The 27,761-nt window shown below is 43.6% G+C and overlaps 2 long non-coding RNA genes across 6 annotated transcripts in view; one reads left to right on the top strand and one right to left on the bottom strand.

Annotated features, from left to right (window-relative positions):
- The window catches only part of LOC310661115, a 131,969-nt gene that overhangs the window by 3,471 nt on the left and 100,737 nt on the right, over positions 1-27,761 (top strand). For all 5 annotated transcript variants that reach the window (XR_014503730.1, XR_014503731.1, XR_014503732.1 and 2 more), the window contains exon 2: positions 8,146-8,188. This is a non-coding gene — a long non-coding RNA (uncharacterized lncRNA). The remainder of the gene's footprint in view (positions 1-8,145; positions 8,189-27,761) is intronic.
- Positions 1-27,761, bottom strand: part of LOC310661172 — an 81,924-nt gene that overhangs the window by 45,593 nt on the left and 8,570 nt on the right. The gene's annotated exons all lie outside the window — the stretch shown is intronic.

Here is a 27,761-nt window from a genome sequence, read left to right as displayed (position 1 = left end):
GCTGAAGGTGGAAAAAAGGAAGTCAAATAACTGTAGTAAAATCAGGAGATTTTGATTCACCCCTTTTTTGGAATGCTAGTAACAGCAGTGCATCATTCGCTGATCCATTAGTACTCCAAAATCCACAAATACTTCAAAATTGGCGTGGACTGAATGATGGAGCAAACCTTGTTTCCATACTACTGGACATCTGCTTGGACTGCTGCAATGCGTTCTATGTGGGGCTACTTTTGAAGCTGGCCCAGAAACTACAACTAATCCAGAATGCAGCAGCTAGACTGGTGACTGGGAGCAGCCGCCGAGACCACATAACACCGTTCTTGAAAGACCTGCATTGGCTCCCAGCATGTTTCCGAGCACAATTCAAAGTGTTGGTACTGACCTTTAAAGCCCTAAACGGCCTCCGCCCAGTATACCAGAAGGAGCGTCTCTATCCACATCGTTCCGCCCGGACACTGAGGTCCAGTGCCGAGTACCTTCTGGCGGTTCCCTCACTGTGAGAAGCCAAGTTACAGGGAGGGCCTTCTCTGTAGTGGCACCCACCCTGTGGAGCGCCCTCCCACCAGATGTCAAAGAGAACAATAATTACCAGACTTTTAGAAGACATTTGAAGGCAGCCCTATTTAGGGAAGCTTTAAGTGTTTGATGGACTACTGTATTTTAATAGTTTGTTGGAAGCCACCCAGAGTGGCTGGGGAAACCCAGCCAGATGGATGGGGTATAAATAATAAATTATTATTATTATTATTATTATTATTATTATTATTATATGGTCTGCATCTTATGACAACTTCAATCCATTTTTTTGTTCTTTCTTGAATACCCCGCTTTCTCTTTTCCCCTTGCATTACTTAACATACAGACTGATGAAGAATTCTGGAGAACTTGAATGCTGGCTCACTGCTTTGGAACTTTGTGCTTGATTCTAAGCAAGGCATTGCCCAACTCTGTGCAAGGGCGAAACTAAGCTTTATTTCACCCGGGTCAAATACCCAGTTTGGCACACTCCCACATGCATTTGTGTACAGGCACACATAGGCTGGTGCATCAGTGGCTGCCCTCAGGTGGCTTCACCCGGGGCCAAAAACCCCCCCGGCTAGACCCACCCCTCTGTAGCTATGGCTGTGCTGTGTTTTAGATTTTGTTTCTTACAGCTTCAATGCAGCTTTATTTTGTATGTTCGTCGTTGAGATCATACAGGATGCAAACAACAATTGCATTCCTCTGTTTTCTGTTCCTTGCACCTGGAAACATCGTCCCTATTTGAAAGGTTGCTAACGGTGCTTGGCAGTTGCATTTGGCATATCGAATGCTTGAGAGCTCAGGTGCCTTTTCCCCCTTGAACTGAAGTCTGTGCTAAGAGAAGGCCCATTTTGTCTTCCTTTTTTACCCTGGTTCCTTTTTGCAGGGGAGTGGAGTTGGAAGAAAGAGAATCGCAGCTTGCTTTAGACCAACTTTCTCCAAGCTCACTGTGCAAAAATGTTGGTTCAGTTGCACAGCAGTCTTGATTCCATCATTTTTTTTAAATAATGACCTCATAACAGTAGTATGTGGCCTTGTATTGACATTTGGAATGCATAGAGGAGCATGCTGTTTATTGGATCGAGCTGTCCACAGTTGTACTGTTCTGACCTTGAATTTTTCAATTGCATTTAAGTGCTCTAAGGAAGGCATGGGGAAGAGGACTTCTGGCCCTCCAGATGCTGCCGAACTACAACTCCCATCAGGCCTAGAAAGCATGCCCAATGGCCAGGGATGATGGGGAGTTGTAGCTCAACAACATCTGGGGGGCCAAAAGTTCCTCACACCTGCTCTAAAGCAACTATTTGGATATGGGCATCTCTAAGAGGACATCTCTAAGAGCATAAGTCGGGATGCGGGTGGTGCTGTGGGTTAAACCACAGAGCCTAGGACTTGCCAATTAGAAGGTTGGCGGTTCGAATCCCTGCAAGGGGGTGAGCTACCGTTGCTCATTCCCTGCTCCTGCCAACCTAGCAGTTCAAAAGCATGTCACAGTGCAAGTAGATAAATAGGTACCGCTCCGGCGGGAAGGTAAACATCGTTTCCGTGTGCTGCTCTGGTTCACCAAAAGCGGCTTAGTAATGCTGGCCACAGGACCCAATAAAGTGAGATGAGCGCCGCAACCCCAGAGTCGGCCACGACTGGACCTAATGGTCAGGGGTCCCTTTACCCTTTACCTTTAAGAGGATAAGTAGAGTGTTGGTAGCCAATTGATGGCATGGTTGCCCCAAGTAGCAGGAATCCTGGAAATTTGCAGCATGCTTAAGCAGGAGTAGGACGACACCCCCTCCTCCAGCCCTAGGGGATAGTTGAGTGAGTGTGTGTGTGACTCTGCAGGTATACCATGAAGTATGTGCTAGAGAGATACTGTCTCTTATTTGACTTGGGGAATGTTTGCTAGAAAATCTTTGGTCAACACTGCTATGGCAACTAGTGTAGTAAAAAGGTAAAGGGACCCCTGACCATTAGGTCCAGTCGTGACTGACTCTGGGGTTGCGGCGCTCATCTTGCTTTATTGGCCGAGGGAGCCGGCGTTCAGCTTCCAGGTCATGTGGCCAGCATGACTAAGCCGCTTTCTGGTGAACCAGAGCAGTGCACGGAAACGCTGTTTACCTTCCCGCCAGAGCAGTACCTATTTATCTACTTGCACTTTGAGATGCTTTCGAACTGCTAGGTTGGCAGGAGCTGGGACTGAGCAACGGGAGCTCACCCCATCGCGGGGATTTGAACTGCCGACCTTCTGATCGGCAAGCCCTAGGCTCTGTGGTTTAACCCACAGCACCACCCGTGTCCCAACTAGTGTAGTACAATGGTGCAAAACTGGAGGTGTGAGCTAAGGGGTTCCTGGTTCAAACTTCCATCACACAACTGTACGTGCATGCATTGAAGAGGAGTAGGATTGTGGCAGCAGCTGTAATCTATCCTTATTCATTTAAAGTTCTGATATGAGGAACCTTTGGCCCTCCAGATGTTGTTGAGCTACAACTCCCTGCTGTGCATACAGCAGGGCACGCACAGGGCTCTTGCTGCTAAGTGTTTGGGAACTGGGGAGGAAACTGGGTTCCTGATCTCCATTTTTAGGGCTGGAGTGCAATGCCTAGTGCTGCTGCCCAGCTAACTGGAAACATTGCCCAAACCTGAATTTGGTTTCTGAGCTGTCATGTGATGTTAGCAATGCTGAGGACCAGAACCTTGCTGTTAAAATCTAAATAGAAATCATTAGGATGGCTGTTTCTGCATCTGGTAGCAGATTATATGAACAAAATGCTCATGGTACCAAGCATATTCCTCATGATGGGTGCTTGATGCAAGACTGACATAACCTGCGCAATTCACTTTTGCACTGAATAAGCTGTGGGATAGGATTCTTCCCCTCCACCGCCTCCGCAATCCCCTCCCTGTTGGCAAAATATTTTTGCACCCCAGCCCAGTCTCCCAATGGTGCAGGATTTCAGGAGTCCCAGGGGCTTATGCAGGATTGGTGCTTCCTTTTGGGAATAGGGCACAGGGGAGACTGCAGTGTCGTTGTGATGTATGGTGTATTTACACATATTTACAATCTGAGCCTATGATGGAGGGGTTCACAGCATTAACACCCCAAGAGGGTCTTGTTTCATGGTTGTAGCCTTGGATTCAAACAGAAATCAAACATCACGCTCTGCCTCTCTGACCTTCCAGTCTGCAGCTTTTTCTGGCATCACAGCCAACTCTGCTCTCCCTCCCAGGTTTTGTCCTACTAACTATCTAAAAATTGGAGGAGGGACCCCACTCCATTTCCGGTCTGGCCCAGAGCCCCCTTTCCTTTGCTCTCGTAATGGCCCATCACCCAGGCGATTACCTCAACGCAGGGAGCTGGCCTGGCTTTATGCTTTAACACTTCCTAGGATTATAGGTGTCAGGCACCCACAAACTCATAACAATATAATGCACTATAAAGTCTACCCCAGCCCCCTTAGATGCCTGTGTTGCACTTAGTCTGGCGTAGTAAATTATTCAGCAAATATTTTGCTTTTCAAATTTACCCTGCATATCAAAAGGATGTGTTTAACTGATAAAAGCCTAACAGCTCCTTTGGAGTCAATTATCAGTGATGTACAAAGTATTTTCCAAATTACTACATGAGCCATAATGCATCCGAGGGATGCCTCTAATCTCTCTGTTGTTGGAAATCCACTTTGAATTGAATTGCCTAAATATGGATTGACCAGGGTGATAGCTTGCTCTGTAAATGGGCAGGATGTGCTCGTACCGAAATGCACAATCAAATAGGGGGCCATATTGTGTTATTCTGTGCTGTTATGGTCTATTAGGTAAATATTATCTTCCTTGTGGATTTGTTGTAGCTATACTGTATACACAGTTACCCGATAAGCCATATGGTCTTTCAGATAAATAAAATGTGTTTCTGGAAATTAGAAAGCGATGCAGCCCCAAAGCTGAATTGATCTCCTTAAGCCATAATGGCTCCAAGGAAGCCATTGGTGTAAAATACAATATTAGAAGAAGAAGAAGAAGAAACTCAACCCAACATTGCTATGCATTTTTACATGACCCTAAAATAGGTGTTTTTATTGTTCTTTCTGTGGGCTTCAGAATTCATCTGCTCCCAGTAAACAGATCACTAGCACACTGAGGGTTTGAACAGCATTAAGGTATTTGAAGAATAGTTTAATTTTATTTAATAGCTTTATTTAATAGTGCAGAACTGTGGCGTGATACATTGGAATGGGAAGTACGGTATTGTTGCTTTACTAAAAGATAAAAAATGTGTAGGTTGTACCCAACTAAGTTATACTCAGAGTAGACCCATTGAAATCAAGCTAGTCGTATTCATTGATTTCAGTGGGTCTACTCTGAGTACATGGTTGTAACCAGTATTTATGTTGGGAGGACAGGGCTCCCACTTAACCTGTTCCAGAACCGAGCTGCCAGTTGCGTTCCTTGAATGCGCCACAACATCACCCAAGCATTTCAGTTTCAAATATTCTGATTATTCCTACTTTTAGTTAAGTATTATTTCTTTATTTATTTGATGCTGCAGGGTGGGCAGCTGCCCCCATGTCTGAGTATGACCAACGCTCAATGCAACTCTGTGTTAAGATAAATTAGATACCTCTTATAAATCAAGTTACATAAGCCTCATTATGGGGAGTAATTTATTCTATGAAGTTGCTTTTAGACCACATTGGGCGGTTTGCTCACTGAGTCTGCTGTCATCCACCTCGGCTGCCTCACGATCTCAGACAAGAGAAAGTTCTTTTCCATTTCCCACTATTTTATTATTTTGAAAACCACCACCACACACAGGGGATTGAACCTGGGGACTTTTGGGTGCAAATAAGTGCTCTGCTGCTGAGCTATGTTCTTTCTCCAAGTTATGTTCCTTCTTCTTATGAGGAGGAGCAAAGGGCAATGTATATCATCAAAGCCCTGCTCTTTTACGAGTGGAATACTTCTTGGCTTCGTTCTGGTTTCTGTGATATTGCCAGGTATTGACCTGGTACATTCACCTTAAAGAGACTCATTCATATATATATATATATATATATATATATATATATATATATATGAGAAAGTTCTCCAATGCTCACTTTTGGGGATTTTGAAGGAATCATGCAATGCAGGTAGTAGTTCTGACTATGGATTAATTTTAGAAGCTGCAGAAGGGAAAATGTTCCCCAACCCTGTCCTAAGGAATACAGTGGTACCTCAGGTTACATACACTTCAGGTTACATATGTTTCAGGTTACAGACTCCGCTAACCCAGAAATAGTACCTCAGGTTAAGAACTTTCCCTCAGGATGAGAACAGAAATCGTGCGGCGGCAGCGGGAGGCCCCATTAGCTAAAGTGGTGCTTCAGGTTAAGAACGGACCTCCGGAATGAATTACAGTGGTACCTCAGGTTATAAACTCCGCTAACCCAGAAATAGTGCTTCAGGTTAAGAACTTTGCTTCAGGATGAGAACAGAAATCGTGCTCTGGCGGCGCGGCGGCAGCGGGAGGCCCCATTAGCTAAAGTGGTGCTTCAGGTTAAGAACAGTTTCAGGTTAAGAACGAATTAAGTACTTAACCCGAGGTACCACTGTAAGTTCTTAACCCGTGGTACCACTGTACTTGGTTATTTCAAGTACATCTTCGAATCACAGAATTGTAGAGTTGGAAGGGACGACGAGGATCATCTAGTCCAACCCCATGCAATGTAGGAATATTTTGCCTAACATGGGGCTCAAACCCACGATCCTGAGATTACGAGTCTCATGCGCTACTGAGTGAGCTATCCCAGATTTACCTTGTTACATACATTTTCCTTGAAGTGTATGGACTCTATTGGGCAGGGGGTGGTGGGATTTTTTTTTAAACAGGGTGTGTGTGTTGGGGTGCTTAGGGCAGGGGTAGATAGATGGAATTGTTCTCTTATTTTGCAGAAGCAGAAAAAAAGTTAGGGTAGTTATCTCAATGAAGAAAATCTTTCCTACTTTTGAATAACGTCTTTCCAGATATTCTGTTCTCTGGTCCACATCATGTTCTTGATATCTCTGTTATAATTTATAATTTATATGCACTAAACAAAAGCACTCAAGAACATATTAGCACTCTTCTTGTTCAGTTGGTGCTGAACTTCCTAGGAGTATTCATTATCTTGGGGTTGGTTTGTTTTTTAATTAGGCAACAGGCTGTTTAATTGACAGGAAACCCTTAAATTTTCCCTCTCTGTATTTCAGAGGTATGAAAGAAGTTTCCTTAAACCTATAAGAAAATTGCCATTTGTAGATGTGTCGCAAAGAACTCCACCAGACAGAAAGGGATTACATTTTTTTAGTATGCAATTGGGAACTCCAATGTCAGAATTTCCTTTATTAAAGTAGTATGAATACTTCTTAATGACCAAGAGATATTTTTTTATATAAAAAAGAAGTATTATCATGATCCATGTGATTAGAATAACCCATTTTGCAGTGCTTGGGAATGTAAGTGGGTGCCTGAGAAGTGTATCAAAGAGGCAAAAATGCCAAAATTAAATAATCAGGCCCAAACTAACCACCCATCCTTTTAAATAAATCTGGGCCTAGGTTTGCAAAGCCTCAGGAAATAGGTCTGCAGAGCCAGACTCAAATGACCCACCCCTTCATCCCCATTGCACGGTGTGCGGGTGTGTGTGTGTATGTATACAAAGCTAGGTATCACCATGGCCACGCCACAGGTGGTTTTAGGGTAGTGTGACCCATTCAGCCACACTGGGGACACTGCAACAACGGTGTAGAATGGAGCCACGAGAGGAGTGTGTGAGCGCCGAATTTTAGCATTGTGCAGGGCGATGCTGAAATTTGAGCGCCCAAAGTCCACCACTGGCCATGCTGTTCTGTAATCAAGGCTGCGTACACACGATACCTTTAAAGCACTTTCGAAGCACATTATTTCTCTCAAAGGATCCTGGGCACTTTAGTTTGCCCCTTCATAGAGTTACAGTTTCCAGCAACCCTTGACAAATTGCAGTGCCCAGAATTATTTGAGAAGAAAATGTGCTTCAAGTGTGCTTTAAAGCTTTGGTGCACATGGAACCGCAGACTGAGGGTGACAGATACAGTGGTGCCTCGCAAGACGAAATTAATTTGTTCTGCGAGTTTTTTTGTCTTGTGAATTTTTCGTCTTGCGAAGCATGGTTTCCCATAGGAAATGCATTGATGGTTTCCCATAGGAATACATTGACGGTTTTAAGAAAAAGGCGCAAGACGTTTTCGTCTTGCGAAGCAAGCCTATAGGGAAATTCATCTTGCGAAGCAACTCAAAAAACAAAAAACTCTTTCGTCTTGCGAGTTTTTCGTCTTGCGAGGCATTCGTCTTGCGAGGTACCACTGTATTAGCTTATAAAAGCACCCAGTTTGTGGTTAGGCTGAGATTTGAACTATGGATTTCTAGGTTATGCTCTTAATGAGTTCTTTTAGATGGGGGACCTCAGGCTGAGGGTAAGCAAATGCAGCTTCCCAGGCCTCCCTACCTGGCCCTCAGCCTGCTTTCCAGACAACACACCTTCCTGAGCCTCACAACATTGCTTCGCACCCGCTTAAAGCGTTTTTTTCTGGAATGCATCCTTGATCTATGATTATCCCTCTGTTTTCCTGCAGGGAGGGATGTGTGAGTGTGAAGGAACAAGCCTGTTGTGCAAAGGTAAGTTTCATATTTATAGCTCTATTTACTTTTGCCTATGGTCCTGCCCTCAACTGACATTTGGCCCCCAGAAGGGAATGTCACCCCCAGACTCAGAAAGGCTCCCCAACACCCCTGATTTAGAAATACAGTGGTACCTCGGGTTAAGTACTTAATTCGTTCCGGAGGTCCATTCTTAACCCGAAACTGTTCTCAACCTGAAGCACCACTTTAGGTAAGAGGGCCTCCAGCTGGCACCGGGCGATTTCTGTTCTCATCCTGAAGCAAAGTTCTTAACCCAAGATACTATTTCTGGGTTAGTGGAGTCTGTAACCTGAAGCGTCTGTAACCCGAGGTACCACTGTAGAAGAGAGGCCCTACACTATAGAACAAGGCAGCCCGAACTCTTTGTGCATTTTTGTTTGCCAGATATGCTCACCAGTCTCCTTTGTCTGTCCCCGCTATGTTGATAGTGCTCAGCTAGGCACTTCCTTTTAATGTTTTCCTCTCCCTCCCTCCCCCCTTCAGTTTCAAAGGTGTCTTTGTGCACGTATGGCTAAATTAATTTCTGTGACACACATTGCTGAAATGTAAACATGGTGCCACTTTGATTTCCCATGAAGATAGAACACATGCTGTTTCAGAAAAGAACATGCAGGATTGCAGGGAATTGTGGAAATCAAATGCTAATTACGAGTCCAGATGGGGGAAGATGGAGGGAAAGAAGAAAATAAAAGGAAGAGAAACAAAAGATGAAGAGAAGGACAAATCTCCTTTCCTGACTATTCTGTGCAACTGTCAGTCATTTCTGAATATCCAAAAGAAAGTCATCATCAGTAGAGGGGTTATTCCATTAGGAAAAACCCCCACTCCTGGGCCACATAAAATTATACTTCAGCATTACTTATATAAGGGCCACCATGTTTCCTTTTATTTATGTCTGCTCTTTGCTTCACAAGGGATCCAGGTGTTCTGCTTGGCAAGAGACAGATCCGAATAACGGTTGACTTCCTTATTTATGTATGCATTTATTTATTGGTAGGGGAGCACCCATTGCAATTTCCCCACCTCGGTAGCCCTTGGTGCAGTTTTAAATCTGTGTTTTGCTCAGCGCAGCCTGGGCCGGTTAAGGCTAAACAACAACAACAACTGTTTTTCCATCTTCTTACAATCTTCATGTTGTTTGGCTTTGTCCAGTAGTGGCCGTGACCTTGGAGTAGGTGGGGCCAGAGCTAATGAGAGGTGGAGTCTATTAATTCCAGCTTTGCCCCTGTCATCTTCCCTGCTGAGTTCTACAAGGGCAACAACACTGGGAGGAGGAGGAGGAGGAGGAGGAGGAGGAGGAGGAGGAAGATTGTTCTTATTGCTCTTACTGTTGATAAGCAGTGCCACCACTGCAGTGGACCGGCGGTTAGTAGGAGGGCAAGCCCAGAGCATTTGGCAGCAATCTACAGTGGTGTCCCGCAAGACGAATGCCTCGCAAGACGGAAAACCCGCTAGACGAAAGGGTTTTCCGTTTTGGAGGTGCTTCGCAGGACGAATTTGCTATGGGCTTGCTTCGCAAGACGAAAATGCCTTGCGATTCCTGGGTTTTTCCCCCCCTCCCCCCTTTTTCCCAAGCCCCTAAGCCGCTTAACAGCTGTTCGCTAAGCTGCTTAACAGCTGATCTAAGCCACTTATCAGCTGATCTAAGCCACTTATCAGCTGATCTAAGCCACTAATAGCCTTTTAGCAGCTAATCCGCTAATCCCTTAAGCCTTTAATAGCCGCTAAACCGCTAATAGCGCTAATAGCGCTAATCCGCTAATGGGCTTGCTTCGCAAGACGAAAAAAACCACAAGACGAAGAGACTCGCGGAACGGATTCTTTTCATCTTGCGAGGCACCACTGTAATCTGAATGTCACCAGAGCATGGACCAGCTACTTCTAGTCCAGGACAAGAAGAGTTAAGCCTGCCTTGAACAGGATTAGGTTTCAAGCCCTGACTTAAGGTGATGGGTTTGTGGGTGGGCACCAACCACAAACAACACACTAAGCTCCCCCTTCTCCATTTCATAATGCTTTGTTACTCTCAGTGAGTTGGAGAAAAGTCTGGGTTGGGAACCCAGCTAACCTGGGGTTCTGAATAGCATTGGGGAGTCCCCAGAAGGCTTGTGTATGTTTGGCGTCATGTCGTCTGGGATGGCAAACCATGGGCAACATTCTCTATGGTTTGCTTTAAACAAGCCAGCTTCAAAGCGTGAGTTATGAAGCTGGCTTGTGAAACTAACCATGGTTGGTGTTATCTGAAGTTCGCCTTGTCATCTAAGCCAGCAACTAGTGGTTAAGAGCAGTCGTCTCGTAATCTGGTGAACTGGGTTTGCGTCTCCGCTCCTCCGCATGCAGCTGCTGGGAGACCTTGGGCCAGTCACACTTCTTTGAAGTCTCTCAGCCCCACTCACCTCACAGAGTGTTTGTTGTGGGGGAGGAAGGGAAAGGAGAATGTTAGCCGCTTTGAGACTCCTTTGGGTAGTGATAAAGTGGGATATCAAATCCAAACTCCTCTTCTTCTTCAGAAAGATCAGCTGTGTGGGGATAGGAAGTAGTTTGAGTCTGGAGCTTCCTGCTGCATGGTTTAGCATGATGTTGCAAACATATAGCAAGAGCACATGTGCAAGAAAGAGGATAAAGAGCCTTTTCCTCTGCTTTAGCTGGCATGGTTATGACTTAATGGGCAGAGACATCAAACCATTGCTGAAAGCAAGATATCGTTTCTGTTAAATAATAGCTTTGCCTATAAAGACAGGAACCTTTACAGCTTGTGTGGCTTGATTGGGAAGGATCTGGAGTGCGGTATATTCTGTAGTCTTTTTGTTGTTGTTGAAAAAAAATCATTCTTGAGCATCTAGCTAGTATTGCCAAGTTGATTTCTGTATGGACAAAGAAAGAAACATAGTGGAGATTTGAAGTTTTAATTCATATGCCCTTGATGATAATTCCCCATCAAACAATCCAGATTTCCCCCCTTTAGTTGATGCTACATTCAGCAAAGGCATTTTGTAATTGTGGGGGAAAGATCACCTCATTAAAACAAAAAAGCACTCTGCTTAATTCTGAGCTGCTTCCTTTAAGCAAAACTATTGTGCCTGATGGCTGGGAGCCTTGATTGCATCTCTTCAGAGGGGAACACCCTGATTTTGAACTACATCCCGGGTCTCCTCCCTTCCCTGCTCCCCCCCCCCTTGTCTTTTTCCTGATTTGCAAGTCAAAGAGTCGAGGTATATTCTTGCTTGAAATGGGTTTACTTGTTTCTCAGTGGTAGGTGATTCCCCCACCCCCACCCCAAGGGACTGTAGCTAAACATATCACCTCCCCTCCCCCCCCCCTCTGCCTGCTTTTTTATCTTCGGAAATGCTGCAAAGTTTTGCTGATCACATACTCCTCAGTTCTTGAGGTCCACCCCCCTTCAAACTCCTGTGGAGAGAGAGATTGCGGTGAGAGTTATTCCTCATGACCTCTCCTGAGCTCCCATTGAGCTAAAGGTCAGGGGTCATTTTCTCAGACTCCCCATAGAGGAGCGAACCAAAGGTCAATCCTTTAACTCACTCTGAGTGGGATGTGATGATGATGGTCTCTCTCTTCCTCTCTGTCTCTCTGTGTGTGTGTATATATATATATATATATATATATATATATATATATATATACACATACACGTGTGTGTTTGTTTGTTGCAGTATTAGTGTTTTGTTATTATTGCAAACAGGTATGCAACAAGACAAACATGAGAGAAAATGCCAGAAATAAAAACGGCACGTTCTGAAAACAATAAAACCATTCCTACAAACCCTTAAAAAAAATATGAACTCATCCTTACAGATGTACAATTAATGCCCCATGAACGACTGGGTCACATCTCAGAGGAAGCCTTGTTAAAGAAAAACAAGTTCAGTAGGTTCAGTAAATACAGACTGGGCAATGTTCATCTGAGAACGGAGAAGCCATATTCCTTTTTATGTCCTTCTGATGTCTTCCATTCTAAACAACACATTCATAGCCAGCCCCCCCCACCTTCGTTTCTTCAAATGGATGGCTTGGCCTTTTCTGTGTCTTACAAAGGGAGTTGTTATGGGGCTATATCTTCTCTCCGCCGCCCCCCCCCCCAGATTATATTTGCTTCCCATTCAGCAAACCTGTGAGTCTCATGCTGTCCCACGAAGAAATTTTTCTGGCTTCCCTTGGCATGAATGGTTTTGCTTTTTTTAAGAAAAAACTTCCTATGAAGGAAGACTCATCATCACCACCATCATCAAAGGTCTTCCCATTTCGGAGCACCCCTCCTTTCAGAAATAATAATTGCCAAACTGTTTCCCCCCTCCTCTTTGCCTTCATATGTAAAGGGAAGAAACGAAGGAAAAGAGGCTGGTATTCCTTGATTTCTTTGGAATGTCTGAGTGCGGGCCAGCCATTATTTCCCAGTCTGGATTCCTCTCTAGAAGGAGGGTAGGAAAGCTTATTTCCTCTGATCCCCTCCTTACCAAAGAGAATGGACAGGCTCTGTCAATGCCATGGCTGCCTCTGAGGCTGCTCCTTCTCCTTGACCTGTCCCTCTTCCACACACATATATGTGAAGAGATCTCTTGGGCCTCTCTCCCCACTCCTGAATAAAGAGAGAGAGAGAGAGAGAGAGAGAGAGAGAGGAACTAATCACAGGGCATTAATTACCTGAGGAGGGCCCCTTCTCTCTTTTTTCGGAAGGACACAATGACTAAAAGGGAGCGAGGCCTTTGTTCCTTCCGTGAAGCCTGTCCTCATTTTGACAGAAGCGACCAAGGCAGTCTACGTTGGGCTGTGGAGAGAGATTGTGGTGGCAAATAGGTTAAAATATGGTATTTGGCCTGACTGCAATGGTCAAAAGAAATGTTCTGCTTGACTAGAACGAGAGCAGGGGAATCAGTCACATTTCATAGTATAACAGCTTAATTCCTGTTTATTTTTGATCTACAGAACTGTGTCTACAGAGAAATTAATATGGTATCACACAGTAACCATTTTAGGCACGTCCAATATGTGCATGATGCACACATGCATGCATGTGAATCACACCGAACCCGGAAGTCACTCAAAAACATCACAAAAAAGAGGCAGAATGGGTTGGGGCAGGGGCAGAACAGGTTGTTTGTGTATAATCGGAACATCCATTGAAAAACCCTGCAATTTCTTGCAGGTGCACAATGACCCGGAACACAACCCCTGTGCAAACAGGGAGTTGCCTGTATGGATTTGGCTAATTGTAGTATTATAAAAGAACATTTTGGCCCTTTTCTCACCTTCACTGCGTATGTTGACTGATTGACCTAGTTCGCACACCATGGTAAACCACAGTTAATGGTTTGCCACAAATACACCAGACTGAACTGCTTTGCTGCTTCCTGCTTGCAGTGGGAGGAAACAGATCATGGCTCCTAGCTTAGCGTTCTGTCCAAATCAGGAATCATGGTTTGTTTCATGCCAGCAAACCATGATCTGTAGCCAAGGTTTGGTCTTCGTTTACTGACCGTAGTTAATAAGAGTGAAACAAACCATGATCCCTAGTTTGGAAAGAATGCTAAGACTGTAGTTTGCTTCTGCCTAGCTTGAACTGGAGCAAAGTGGAAGCAATACACTCATGCATGATAAACCATGGTTTGTCCCTTCCAAATAAGCGGGCCTATGGAGGCCATAAAATAGGGATTTGTAGGAGGGGCATTGTGTCAGGAGAATGATTTATGCAGGTGAGTGCTAGATAGACATGAGGCGGAAGGGAATATCAGAGACCAGAAGATTGCAGTAGTTGAGGCGAGTGATGATCAAGGTTGGAGAGCGAGAGAAGTGCTATAGTTTTGCAATACCGCAAAGCAACATAACCTGGGAATGGATCGAATATGGAGAGCAAAGTGCAGAACGGAGGCATCAAGGGTGTGCATCTGTTGAGCAGAATGGTAATGTCAATTCAATGGTAATGTCAATTCAAAGTAGGAGCCCTAGTAAACTATGCGAATAGTGCAACATGGTGGTAAGTAGGCACAGCAAGACTGGTAGTATAAACACCCATAGAGAGGAGCAATTGATTTCTGCAGAGAATGAGCTTCCCCTAGTGGCTAAGGTAAAGGTAAAGGTACCCCTGCCCGTACGGGCCAGTCTTGACAGACTCTAGGGTTGTGCGCCCATCTCACTCAAGAGGCCGGCGGCCAGCGCTGTCTGGAGACACTTCCGGGTCACGTGGCCAGCGTGACATCGCTGCTCTGGCGAGCCAGAGCCGCACACGGAAACGCCGTTTAACCTTCCCGCTAGTAAGCGGTCCCTATTTATCTACTTGCACCCGGGAGTGCTTTCGAACTGCTAGGTTGGCAGGCGCTGGGACCGAACAACGGGAGTGCACCCCGCCACGGGGATTCGAACCGCCGACCTTTTGATTGGCAAGCCCTAGGCGCTGAGGCTTTTACCCACAGCACCACCCGCGTAGCCCCTAGTGGCTATTGAGTCCAAATTCCATAGTGTCAAACTTGCTAATGATTTTCAGTTCAGTAGCTGGCTTGTTCCCCAGGCTCAGTTTGAATACCTATAAGTAAGTAGCTCTCAGAAAATACATCACAAATATTCATAGATCATTATAAGTCTTCAGGACTGTAAAGTCCTATAAACGGCGGCTCTTAAAGCTACATATAGTTCAGGGAAGTGTTTGTGTCTGTGCTTGCAGAACAATATTATGAAATGCAGAATCGGTAGGCATTTTACATTGCAATGAATTTACATACTTTGAGTGCCGTGGTAGGTATTTGTGTCTGTCGTCGTGAACAAATCACAGAAGAGGCCTTTCCCCCCACACTAATCATGTTTTAGTTAAGTTATTGTCACACAATTGTTTGTTCAGAATTATGCTGTGAGTTTTATCCATTGTCGAGATTCTTTTCTTCTTCTCTGGAATGGAAAGTACAAATCCACTTTTAAAATGCTGAGATCTTTTGACTTCTCCCAGAAAACTTTTTTTTTTTATCAGTCTAAGCGGATAAGAAATTCATTAGCTTAAGTTGTATGATTCTACCATCTCATTAGAGAGCTGTGTGCTTTTCGGTTTGAGGATGCCTCCCAGCTCTACATTGAAGCTGTCAAAGTTAAGGATGAAGGTATGGGACCACTTAACCATCCTATGAGGCAATTTCTTATTTTTAACTATGCAGACCAAAGGGTTCATTAGATTAGCTTAATGAATAGTTATGGGCCTGATGTACACTCCTCCCCCTCCATTCATTACTGTCTAATTGCAACCAAAATACACAATTGCCAAAAAGAACCACCCCAAGAAAAGAAATAAAATGTAAATTTCAGTTTATTGACAGTAATTATGTTTTCAGAGCCACAGTTCTTAAGTTTTCTTTCATAACCAGGTAACACAAACATTTTGATTTGAATGTCAACACCTCAGACCTGTAAGAGTTCTAAACAGTTGAAAAACATGTACATCCCTACACAAACCAGTAATTATTTTTACACAGACCTGGAATGATTACATCCAGAATCTTCCATTCTGCTTGCAGTATTATGAAGTACTTGGTAATTTATTTTAATTTCTAGCATCTGAAAAGTCGCTACTGGAAAAGCAGATTTTTTATAAAATGCATAGATGAACACACACACACACATGTGTGTGTGTTCATTCCAGTTGTGCTTTGACAATCTTCACAGTTTTGGTCAATTTATGCATCATCTGGAAAGTTCAGAATAGGGCAATTGGCCCCAAAATACATTCTGAAGCATCCTTAGTAAATCTTCTTTCACTCATGGAGAGAAACAGAGGCACTCAGGTGGAATTTCTCTAAGATTTCTCAGCTGTGGGCCAAGGCATCACCAGAGATAACCTCTCGTGTCTTTCCTTCAAGTGGTAATGTTAAGGTAAAGATGAATGATTGCTTTTCATTTCCCCCTAAAGATATGAAGTCGAAGATAATGCCCGCTGCCAAGATTTATATAACTATATTATTGTACAGCACATGTGTTTATGTGGAACATTGTGGGTACCCTCCCGGTCTAAAAAAACGATTTCAGATATTCTCTGTTGTATTATTCTAATTTTCTTAGATAAGAAAAAAATGTGTTATACAGAAACATCTGGGGCTGGCTTCTGGCAACTCTCTGTGTCTCTCTCCTCCCTTTGCGGCCAAGCACTTATAGTGGACAGGTGACAAAGAGTGCTTCCTTTCTTAAGGTAAAGTAAAGGGACCCCATACCATTTGGTCCAGTCGTGACTGACTCTGGGGTTGCGGTGCTCATTTCGCTTTATTGGCTGAGGGACACAGCTGGTCATGTAGCCAACATGACTACCACTTCTGGCGAACCAGAGCAGCGCACGGAAACACAGTTTACCTTCCCGCTGGAGCGGTACCTATTTATCTACTTGCACTTTGACATGCTTTCGAACTGCTAGGTTGGCAGGAGCAGGGACCGAGCAACAGGAGCTCATCCCGTCTCGGGGATTCAAACCGCCGACCTTCTGATCGGCAAGTCCTCGGCTCTGTGGTTTAACCCACAGCGCCACCCGCATCCCTTTCCTTTCTTATACCAACACAACTATTGAAGGTGCGTGCTATGGAAAGGCTGGACGTAGAGGAATTGCGGGGTGAAACCAGCTGGTGAACCACCAAGGGAAGAGGGCTGAAAGTCTGGGGAGTGGTGGTGGGACAATGATGAGTGGTCACAGGGAAGAGGAGGTGTCAGGAGCTGAAGAGGTAACACAGCATAATGAGCAGGGGAAGTGTCTGGCAGAGAGAAGTCCAGAATTGGAGGCAGAAGCTGAAGCAAGGGAGGAGGGAGGGAGGCCAAGAGGCAGAGAAGAGACATGGGTGTCTTCCCCCTGCTGCTGTTGCAGCAAGCTCCCCTCCCCTCTGGTCTCCCAGAACCAGAAGAGGCATGAAAAGGGCAGAGGACAGGTTGGCTTCATGTAGGCACAGTCTCCAATTGCTTGGGATAAACCTGGAAAAGGAGAGGACTTAGGCGACTGTGGGGAGGCAGGGATTTTCAGTCTCTGCAACTGATCCATGGGTTCAAGACCAACCAGGGATGAGCTGCTGTGCATATTAGGCCTGACACTCTGCCAAGTCTGCACAGATCATGTTCTTGCTAATAATGAGTGCACACTTCCACAGTGTCGTTTACTGCTAGTTCTTGACAATGCAGGAGCCATGTCTTTTTTCACTAGGCATGGGAAACCTGTGGCCTTCTGTATGTTGTTGAACTTCATGTTCCATTGCCCCTGATCATCCACCATGAACTTTGATGAGGCCCTAAGCTACTGAAGGTAATGGGGCCCTTTATATGTCCAGCTGTCCTTTGTCAACAACAAATTGTCCCTGTTTTATGTGTTGAATACATGCTATATGGTAATTTATGGACCTAATAGGTATCTAAAGCCATTTGCACATAACAAATAGGAGCCTACACAACACAAAACACTGTTGCTGTATGCAGGTTTTCTTTTATTTGTTTTTTATCTTATATTTTGGAAATGTACATCCAGTTTCTTTTCCTTTAAATTTTTTTGGGGCCCCCAAGAGAGTGGGGCCCTAAGCTATAGCTTGTTTACCTTATACGTAAATCCGGTACTGACCTTGCAGGTGGGGAGTAGTGGTCCAGCACCACTTGAAGGGGTGCTGGTTCAACACCTCACTATAAGTTATTGAACCTTCCTAAAGAAAATACCATATTTTTCAATGTATAAGACTATATTTTTTCCTAAATTTTTGAAGTTTAAAATAAGGGGTCATCTTATACATAATAGTGCATAGTGCATTTTCTTCATTTTGAGTCCCCTAAAATAGGGGGCGTCTTATACATGGGGGCGTCTTATATACAGAAAAATATGGTAATCAGTATCCTGTTTGTAAACATTTTCCGGCATCCTTACCAGCTATGAAATACAGCAGAGTGGTGTCTGCGAAGACTCAGGCGGTTTTAAAATTGTAAGTTCTGCTCAAGTGAGTATGATACGGTTTCTGATCTCCATTTGTTTCCATACGCCCATAGACAATTTATTTTCTTTGTTCTCAACTATGTGTTTTCAGGACAAACATCACATCACATGATGCTCAGTAAACTATTAGCATCCCAAGGAGAATAACACTAAAATTGTAATTACCGCAGCAGTTTGTATTAAAGAATCAAAACAGCAAAGCATTTCAAAAGCAGATCTCTGATTTTTAATGTGTTATGTTTTAGATTGCGAAAGCATAGCTGTTTTGACATCACAATGGAGGGGAACAACTAGTCACAATTAACCAAGCTCTTAAGCAACGTATGGCACCTTTTGTTATTTCCACCCCACACCAAATGATGTAGTTTTGTGGCTAAGCATAAACACATTATAAAATACGGAAAATCATTCAGCAAGCAGTGATGGAGGAATAAATGTGAAAGTTTGGCAGTGCAATCCTAAATATGTCTCCTCAAAATTATGTCCCACAGAGTTAAATAGGGCTTACTGCCAGGTAACTGGATCTAGGATTGCTGCCTAAAAGTCTGTAAAATGCTCTGTTTTATCATAATGAAAATCATTTTGACCAATGATATTGTGATGAGCTCCATATGAAAGTGATAGTACACTGGAATAGTCTAAATATACTTAATTGATGCACTGGGCTAACAGTTTGGAAGAACAGAGTATTTTTTCAAGTCCACAATTTTGCATTTCATTTCATTCTATGTTTCAGCAAAAAAATGGCTTCAGACCTTTTCCCCTTCAGCATGCTAGTGAAAATTCCAATAGCACACATTAGTTTAAAAACTAGGCTTATGACAGAATAACCAGTTGGCTGACAACATTTCAGCCTGGTGCTCCCCATTCTGATTGGTTACGTTGCATAAGGAAGGATGACGCTGGATTGGCCGGCTTTGCAGCTGTTGCTATGACTCTGCTGTTGCTAGGATCGCTGCTGTCTCCAAGCCCTGCAGGAAACATGTAATGAATTATGGATGGTTGATTTTCTCAGAGAGGCCTGATCTGTAATGCAGATGAGCTTCAAAGACCCCCTTTTCTTCTGGGTTCTTAAAAAACACACACACACCCGAGTTTTAAATCAGAATCTGGCATTTGCAGTAGTCCCTAGTCACAGTAGTAACTACTGAATACTGATGTTAATTCTCATGCAAAACAAAGGCCAAAAGGTCACTATCTGCTATTTGTTCAGGAAAACCTTGTAGGATTTGCACTGAACGCGGAGACCGCTGGGGTATTTTCTTTTTAATTTTTTATTATTATCATCATTCTTATTATTATTATCATTATTATTATTGCTGCTGCTGCAAAAAAGCAGCATATGGTACAGAGCTCAGAAGAGGAGCCATTAGAAATAAATGCCATTCTGTATATGGTAATATTATTCTCAGCAGGGGTTCCAAGACTAGGTTGCGGACTAGTTAACAGAGTTCCCGCTTCCTCTGTTGCCTTTGTCAACAAAATTGTTGCCCAAATGTGACCCCAGGATGTTCACAGCATGCGCTTTGATCTAGAGTATCAGTAGCTTTTCCATGGGCTAGAAGTGCTAATTCAGTGACTGTTATGAAGCATACAGAACGCCTATTGCTTGGCAAGTAAAATGCCATCTCTGATACACCAGACATAAACCGTGGTATCGGCTTCCAGTCTGGGGGTGTGGGGAATGCTGTTTAAACTGGGAGGGAGGCCATTTGAAATCAGAGGCCATTTGAAATCCTATCCTCACTGTGCCCAACCAGATGAGGATGATAATGATTTATTAAATTTGTGTACCACCCTTCATCTGAAGATCTCGGAGTATTTCACAAAAAATGCCCCTTGGAAACCCACAAACAGGACCCGAGTGCAAGATCACTTTCCCTTTCTGTGGTTTCCAGGACCTGTTTTGCCTCTGACCATGGAGGCAGAGCAAGAACCGTCATGGCTGGTAGTCATCAATAGTCTTCTCCTCCATGAATTTGTCCAATCCTCTTTTAAAGCCATTAAAGATGGTTGCCATCACTGCTCACTTATGGGAGCAAGTCCCATCGTTGTAACTAGGTTGTACATGAAGAAGTACATCTAGAACTCTATTTATGAGTAGACATATACAGTGGTACCTCAGGTTACATACGCTTCAGGTTACACACTAACCCAGAAATAGTGCTTCAGGTTAAGAATTTTGCTTTAGGATAAGAACAGAAATCGGGCTCCGGCGGCGTGGCGGCAGCAGGAGGCCCCATTAGCTAAAGTGGTGCTTCAGGTTAAGAACAGTTTCAGGTTAAGAACAGACCTCTGGAACGAATTAAGTACTTAACCTGAGGTAGCACTGTATAGGATCACAGTGTTCATTTCACTGACATGACTGTGAGGCGGGAGAGAGTTGCAGTGAGGTAATGTTTTCATTACTCTAAACCTTTGTTCTTACCCGTTTATAATACTTTGCACTTAAGTAGTGCTTTTGGGTGTTCATATGCACAATAGTGAACTTAGGTGAGGAGTGCTGACAGGATTGGAACCAAATGAGCAAACAAGGCAGTAATGGCATGCTCCGGAATTTAACAAAAAATGTAATGATATTTGGGGTGGGAATCGAAGTGGGCGACCCTGCCACCATAAAACACTGAAGGAAAATGGAGCTTGCTCTGTAAACACACAAATGTTGACTGCCTAGGAAAAAATGGAAAAAAAAAATGGAGGCAAGGCTAGCAGTCATTATTTTGCTGCACTTTCAGGTTGCATTTGTTACCTTACAACAACCCTGTAAGAGAGCTCAATATTTACCCCTTATTGCAAACAAGGTTATGAGGCTTGCTGATGCTGGAGAGAGGGGTTTGGAAGAGAGATTCATTACTCTCTCATAGCAGATTTAGCACAATGACAGTTGCTCCAAGCACATTAAAACCTATATTTACATCTGGCCTCACCCATCTTCAAAAAAACATTCCCCACAAAAATACTTTGGATAGAATAAGTTGCACTTAGCTTTACAAATAAGTGAAAATTTTACTCAGTTTTCAGAAGTTACAGCAAACAGGACTCCAAAATGTTGGTAGTAAAAAACAGACGAAAAAAGTTCCAAATGACTTAAAAAGAAATAACTTGCAGGAGAATTATGCAGTCTTAAAAGATGCAGGCAGTAAAAATCTTTTGGAGAGATTCTGGGCTTCCAGCATGCTCTAGGAAGTTGGGGGGGGGGGGGAAGCAGAGGCTGCTGGGAGCCGGCTGGTCCCCTCCCATGGTAAGGAGCTCAGGGCTTCAGGCACACAGGTGTGAGTCAGTAACTGTATATAACAACAGCTGAAAGCCGCTTGGTTGAGTACTCGGCCTTTGAGTAGAGCTTCTTGCAACACTAAATTGAATGAGAAGACTTCTGCAGGTAAGGGACCATCATACACACACCAGAATTTCCTTACCCCAAACTGGATTGGGGTGCAAAGGCCTCATAGGGAAGGCCTTCCCAGGTAGACTTTAAAGCTGCTGAGCTATATGTCTAAGAAATGTCTGTGGCATACCTTCCAATAACAAATGCAGAAAAAAGACACTCGTTTTATATTAAATATGGGAAGCAACCCAACCATGTTAGATAGTATCTTCAGTATAACCAGGCACTGTATCCCACCAATTAATTTTTTAAGATGGGAGCATCTGTAGCATATTCAGCCTCATTCCTGAAAGACAAGGAGTATTCTGAATTCTAAAGTCCTGTATACATTAATGGTTATGAGATCCAATTGCCAGGTAAGGCAGGCTGAATTTTGCCAACAGCCAAATAAGAGACAGTTGGTAGAAAAGCTCTGCTATTAAGCAAGAAGTAAATTGCACAGCTGCTGAGACGTATCTAATAAACGGGTGCAATTGGAAGGTATTGACTTAAACATATTGGGGATATTTTTGCACAAATGATACAAAATTACCCATTTACACTAGATGTTAATACTTTTGTATGTATAGGCGCAGTTTTCTTTCTAAGTCCCAGTCCAAGCTGAACTGATACCTTTGACACTCTTTATTGTGTACAGTATAAGATATGTTATGGCAGCTCAAACTGCTATTGCCGTATGTGGTTAATCTTGAGAAAGTTCATAGGTTGTTGCAATTGGCTGAAGGCAGAACAGATGGGAAGTTCAGTATCAAGGTCCGTATCCAGGCTGGAGCTCATCTTCCTGTACCAGCCTGTGTGGAGAAAACAAGTCTCCCCGACAACGCATTGTGTTTGTGGGCTGTTGCAATGAGTGGCTTTCAAAGCAGATCCCACAAATTCATGGAGGGTAAGGCTGTCAATGGCTTTTTGTCTTGATGGCTGTGTACTACTTGCAGTGACAGAGGCAGTACACCTCTAATACCAGCTACTGATAATAACGAGTAAAGGGAATACTACTGTGTTTGTGTCTTGCTTGTGGAGGCATCTGGGTGGTCGCTGTGAAGGCAGGATGCTAGACTAGATGGGCCTTTGGTCTGATCCAGCAGGGATCTTCTTATGACCTTATGAAATGATGATGCCTCAAGAGACGTATATGTGAAACAAGTAAAACTGATCTAATACTATGCAACTCTTACTTCAAACTGATTTCGAATTGGGTTTTGGTTCTCTGTTGGTACGTCTTCCCACTAATTGAGGTATTTGAAATTCCTGATTGAAGGCGCTGTATGGCATACTTTCAGTTTTGGTTCTGAGGTTGGCGAGTACATCGCAAGGGGTGTAGAACAACATCAGCCTCCTCAGAACATTCTCCACCTCCTTGTTCCCGCTGTGTCCTTAGATTGCCAGTATTGTCAAATATTTGTGTGGTCCGGTTACTATATGCAGTTGATATTTCTGTGTTGTTGTTGGTAGCGATCTTTAAATTCTTGGAAGTGCATTATATAATTCTACCCCCTTCCTAATTCGTGTGAGTGGTTTTGTGCTCTGTTTCCACACTTCGAAGGGTCACCCTCAGGCTGCTGTATACAATAAAACTCAACATTTTGGGTCTATAACTGCAATATTTCTATATCTATGAATAAGCCCCATTGAATATAATGGGATTTAATTCTGAGTAAAGATGCATAGGGTTGCACTACAATCCTAAATACTTACTAGAGAGTAAGTCCCACAGAACTCAGAGGAACTTCTGGGTAAATTTGCAAAACGTTGTGTTTTAAGGCTACAATACCATGCACACTTACCTGGGAGTAAGCCTAGGTGAACTCATTGGAACTTGTGTTTGGTTAGACATGCGTACAATTGCAATATGGTGTTACTGTTGAGTTTTCCTATAACTTTGCAGACTAGCTTTGCTCTTTGAGTCAGGCACTGCAAGTATAACCTCTGTTTTAGTTGTGTCTGTTTTTAAACAATTTTACTTCTCACCTGCCAAGTACACATTTTTCTTTATTCATTTTCACCTTTCCTTTCTTGAAATCCATCACAAACTTGTTTAGCCTGTCATTGTGTAATTATCTGAACTTCTGTCACATCAGGTTTGTTTGCTTGTTTATGAAATTTGCATACCGCCCTATACCTGCAGGTCTCATCCATCTGCTAAGTTGCCTTGGACACTATTTTAGTAGGACAGAATTTATTTATCTACTAAAAACCATATAAGATGAATCCCTGCCATATGACACCATCAAGATTCTCAACAGTTCTTTGGCTAACTGTTGGCTATACTTCCTTGAGCTGAAGATTCCCAAATTCCAATCTTGTAAACATCTGTCAGCTAAAATGTACATTGTGCGTATACTGAGTGTGCTCAGCCTGGCGCTTTGCCATCCAGGTGACTCTGCCAAATTCCCTCGCTGATGCTGAAAGACGGACACCAAGTAGGTAGGTTCATCTGAAACTCTGTGCATGCCCCAGAGCTGTGTGTGTGGTTTGGCTTTTCTCTGAGCAATAAGTGCAGCATTATGGAAAAGCTCCTGTGTTGTAAGCCAAGATTGATTCCGGCATGTGCCAGTCATGAGCTGTAGACAATAATTGACAAATAGATATTCAGGAGCCCAGTGCTATAATTAATGCCACCAACACCATTAATTGGATCATATATCCCTGACATCTCTAGATAGGGGCTCTCCAGGATTTTGCCCCAGTCCTGCCAGTCAGAGCTAGATGGACCAGTGATCTGACTCAGTATAAGGTAGCTCCCTGTGTTCCTCTTTCATATTTCAGCTTCTTACCAGCCTTTCTATACATTATGACATTATGGGTTCAGATATGTTATCTGGACTCTGCCAGGCTTGTTGACTCCAACTCTAGATTGTCCTACTCTGTAGTTCTTCCACCATGACTGTCACCTTCATCCCCCCCCCCCCATGAGTTGGTTATCTTAAAATTTTATCACTTGCCGCTAGAAGCTTCTGGGTTGCATTGATTACAATCAGTTAAAGGTAAAGGGACCCCTGACCATTAGGTCCAGTCGTGACCGACTCTGGGGTTGCGGCGCTCAGCTTCCGACTCTGGGGAGCCGGCGTACAGCCGGCGTACAGCCGGCGTACAGCTTCCGGGTCATGTGGCCAGCATGACTAAGCCACTTCTGGCGAATCAGAGCAGCACACGGAAACGCTGTTTACCTTCCCGTCGGAGTGGTACCTATTTATCTACTTGCACTGGCGTGCTTTCGAACTGCTAGGTGGGCTGGAGCTGGGACCGAACAACAGGAGCTCACCCCGTCGCAGGGATTCGAACCGCCGACCTTCTGATCGGCAAGTCCTAGTCTCTGTGGTTTAATCCACAGCGCCACCCGTGTCCCCTACAATCAGTTAGTTCTGGGTTAATTTTTTCTTTTCTTTTTCTATGGACTACTGCTCTAGCAACCTGGGCCTTGAAACACATTTTTGTAATCGATTTCAGCATCACACCGATCTTCTGGGTATGTTTCTATTAAATTAACTATTTGTACAGAATTTGAATTAGTCACGCCCTGTAGACTCAGTAGAGATTGTGCATCAAACTCTACTACCTAGAATTCCAGCTGAGCTGTCTTGTAACTTGAATAGCATGTATAAAGACATGTACTGAACAAAATTTCATTTACCAAACTCTTAGAAGTCATATCCAGGGTAAGGTTCTATGTTACCAATGTAGCATTTGAATGTTCAACTGGTTCAGCTTGTAAATTGCAATGTGATATAATTTTTCGAAAGACGTTAGATTTGTCAGTGCCCAGAGTCAGTCTACTGTTTGGGGATCATTCATGAGAAGACCCACGTGCTTCTTTTAGAGATGAATAATTCAGTATACCAATTAAGAAATCTTGTACTGTAGGTTTTATGTGCTTCTGGCAATGCAATTGTATTTCTGCTTTGGAAGGCCGGCCCTACCATGAGACACGGTGCAGCCTCAGGTGGCAAATGCTGAGTGATGGATTGTAGACAGAGCTGTGTGCCTGCTTTGTATGCTGTAAGCTAACTTGTTGCCCTTAAGTGTGGCGGAGGACTCTTGTCTCATTACCAGTGTTGAAGTAACATCCAAATGCCAGTCTAGTCAGCTGTTGCACATGTAATGAGGGAGGCACCATATTGTCCTTTGCCTCAGGTAGCAAAACGCATTGAGTCAGCCCAGCTGCCTTGAATTGCTATTTCCCCAGTTCTACAGATTATAGGAAAATTCTTGCATTTGCCATGTTTTGTGACTTGAAACAACACTGATCACAAGCTTTTGTCAGGGGAGTTGAACCCAGTTAAAAAAGGGAAAGAGGAAGGGTAAGGTAGACAATACTGTTTGTTTGTGTACAGTGGTACCTCTGGTTACATACGCTTCAGGTTACATACGCTTCAGGTTACAGACTCCGCTAACCCAGAAATAGTGCTTCAGGTTAAGAACTTTGCTTCAGGATGAGAACAGAAATCGTGCTCCGGCGGCCCAGTGGCAGCAAGAGGCCCCATTAGCTAAAGTGGTGCTTCAGGTTAAGAACAGTTTCAGGTTAAGAACGGACCTCCAGAACGAATTAAGTACTTAACCCGAGGTTAACCTGTCTTATGCAGCTTCCTCAACCTTGGCTCTCCAGATGTTTTTGGCCTACAACTCCCATGATCCCAACTAGAAGGACCAGTGGTCAGGGATGATGGGAATTGTAGTCTCAAAACATCTGGAGGGCCGAGGTTGAGGAAGCCACTTATGTAACCAAGCCAGCCAACAGGATTTCTGGGCCTGGTTCACTAGGAGTATTGGGCCTTCCGCCCACAAACAAATTTATTTTCCTAGTTTAGAAAAGATCAGGTGTGTTCAGGGTGGTAAGGCTAAACTACTTCCTGTTCATTTAACTGTTAACTGTCCTTTGCCAGCCAAGTCACACACTCTCTTTCTTTCCTGAAAGATCATCACATATGCAGGTTAAACCTGTACGTGTCCTGATATGCTGAACAGTCGAAGGATTTCTTCTGTGTAATCCTATCCTGAGATTTCTTTCTTGGTCAGACAGGGGCTGAGCTACTGAATAAATTGTCAAGACAATAAAGAAAAACATTGGAAGTATGGGAACATGCCACTGTCATTGTAAAGATCCCTTGATCTAAGGCGGTACTCTGAGATGAGTGACTATTCTTGGCACTACAAATGGAAGAATCTGTTGATTGGAATTTGCTCTTAGTTTTTCATTTTTCCACACTCGAGTTCAGTTCACCCCATTTCCTCATAAGTTTGTGGTTCATTTATTTTTAAATGTCCTATGCGCCCATCTCACCTCCTTGCAAGGTGCAGGGGGGGGGCTCTCTGTTGCAACAGGAAAATAATTTTTTAAAAATAAAATAAAAATTCTCTATGTGAAAATTCATCTTCGTTTTCAGGCACATACACTTATTTTGGTACCCCTCTCCCCTGGTATATGCAGTTTTGCAAACCATTTCCCCTAATATACTGTACCTTTGCATGTTAAGTTTATAGATATACTCATTTTTTTCTGTACATTTTCCCCAAATATATGTGTGTTTGCATGCCTGTGTTGGCTAGAGAAGCACCCGTTTGGGAAGCGTGAATTAGGCGAGTTCACATTAAAATGTGAACCGGAACGAATGTCTCCCTCATCTCTGCTTGTAATAACTCTTTGTTAAACACCTGCTGCTGCCCCCAGTCGGTTCCATTGCCGTTCTCGGCTTCATGGTTGAGATCCTTGGTTTGAGGCTGCTTCTTCGGTTGTTTTTCATTCCAAGAATGAGTGGGTAGATGAGGCTTTTGAGCAAACTGCAATTACACAATGTCACAGTTGATGAGATTACAAAGAAGTAAACATGTTGTTAGTATTAGAGGGGATATTTTTAACAATAGCTGCTTTAAAGGCACACATTGGCATCCTCTGTGGGAAATCTTCTTTGGAGGATACAAAAGGCAAGGAAGAACCACATTGGGCCAAACTTTTTCAGCAGACCAGAAAATATAGTGCAATGATGGTGGGTGACTATGGTTTAAACTACTTACTTTATACTAAGGGTTGATGATTTTCAAACTTTCTAGCATCTGAGAACACTTTTTAGGTTTACTTATCTGCAGAGGGCAAAGAGATTGCTGTGACTGGAGGGGGAGCCCTTTCCTCATGCTTTGAACCCCCCTGGAAACACAACAAACCTCCTGTTACCTGGAACTAGATGTAGACAGGGCAGATGAATAGGGCAGAACTGTGGGCAGCCTGAGGT

This window comes from Podarcis tiliguerta (assembly GCF_965153285.1).
Source record: "Podarcis tiliguerta genome assembly, chromosome: 12".
NCBI lineage: Eukaryota > Metazoa > Chordata > Lepidosauria > Squamata > Lacertidae > Podarcis > Podarcis tiliguerta.
Note: the sequence above shows the minus strand (reverse complement) of the source record. Positions and strands in the feature narration are given on the sequence as shown.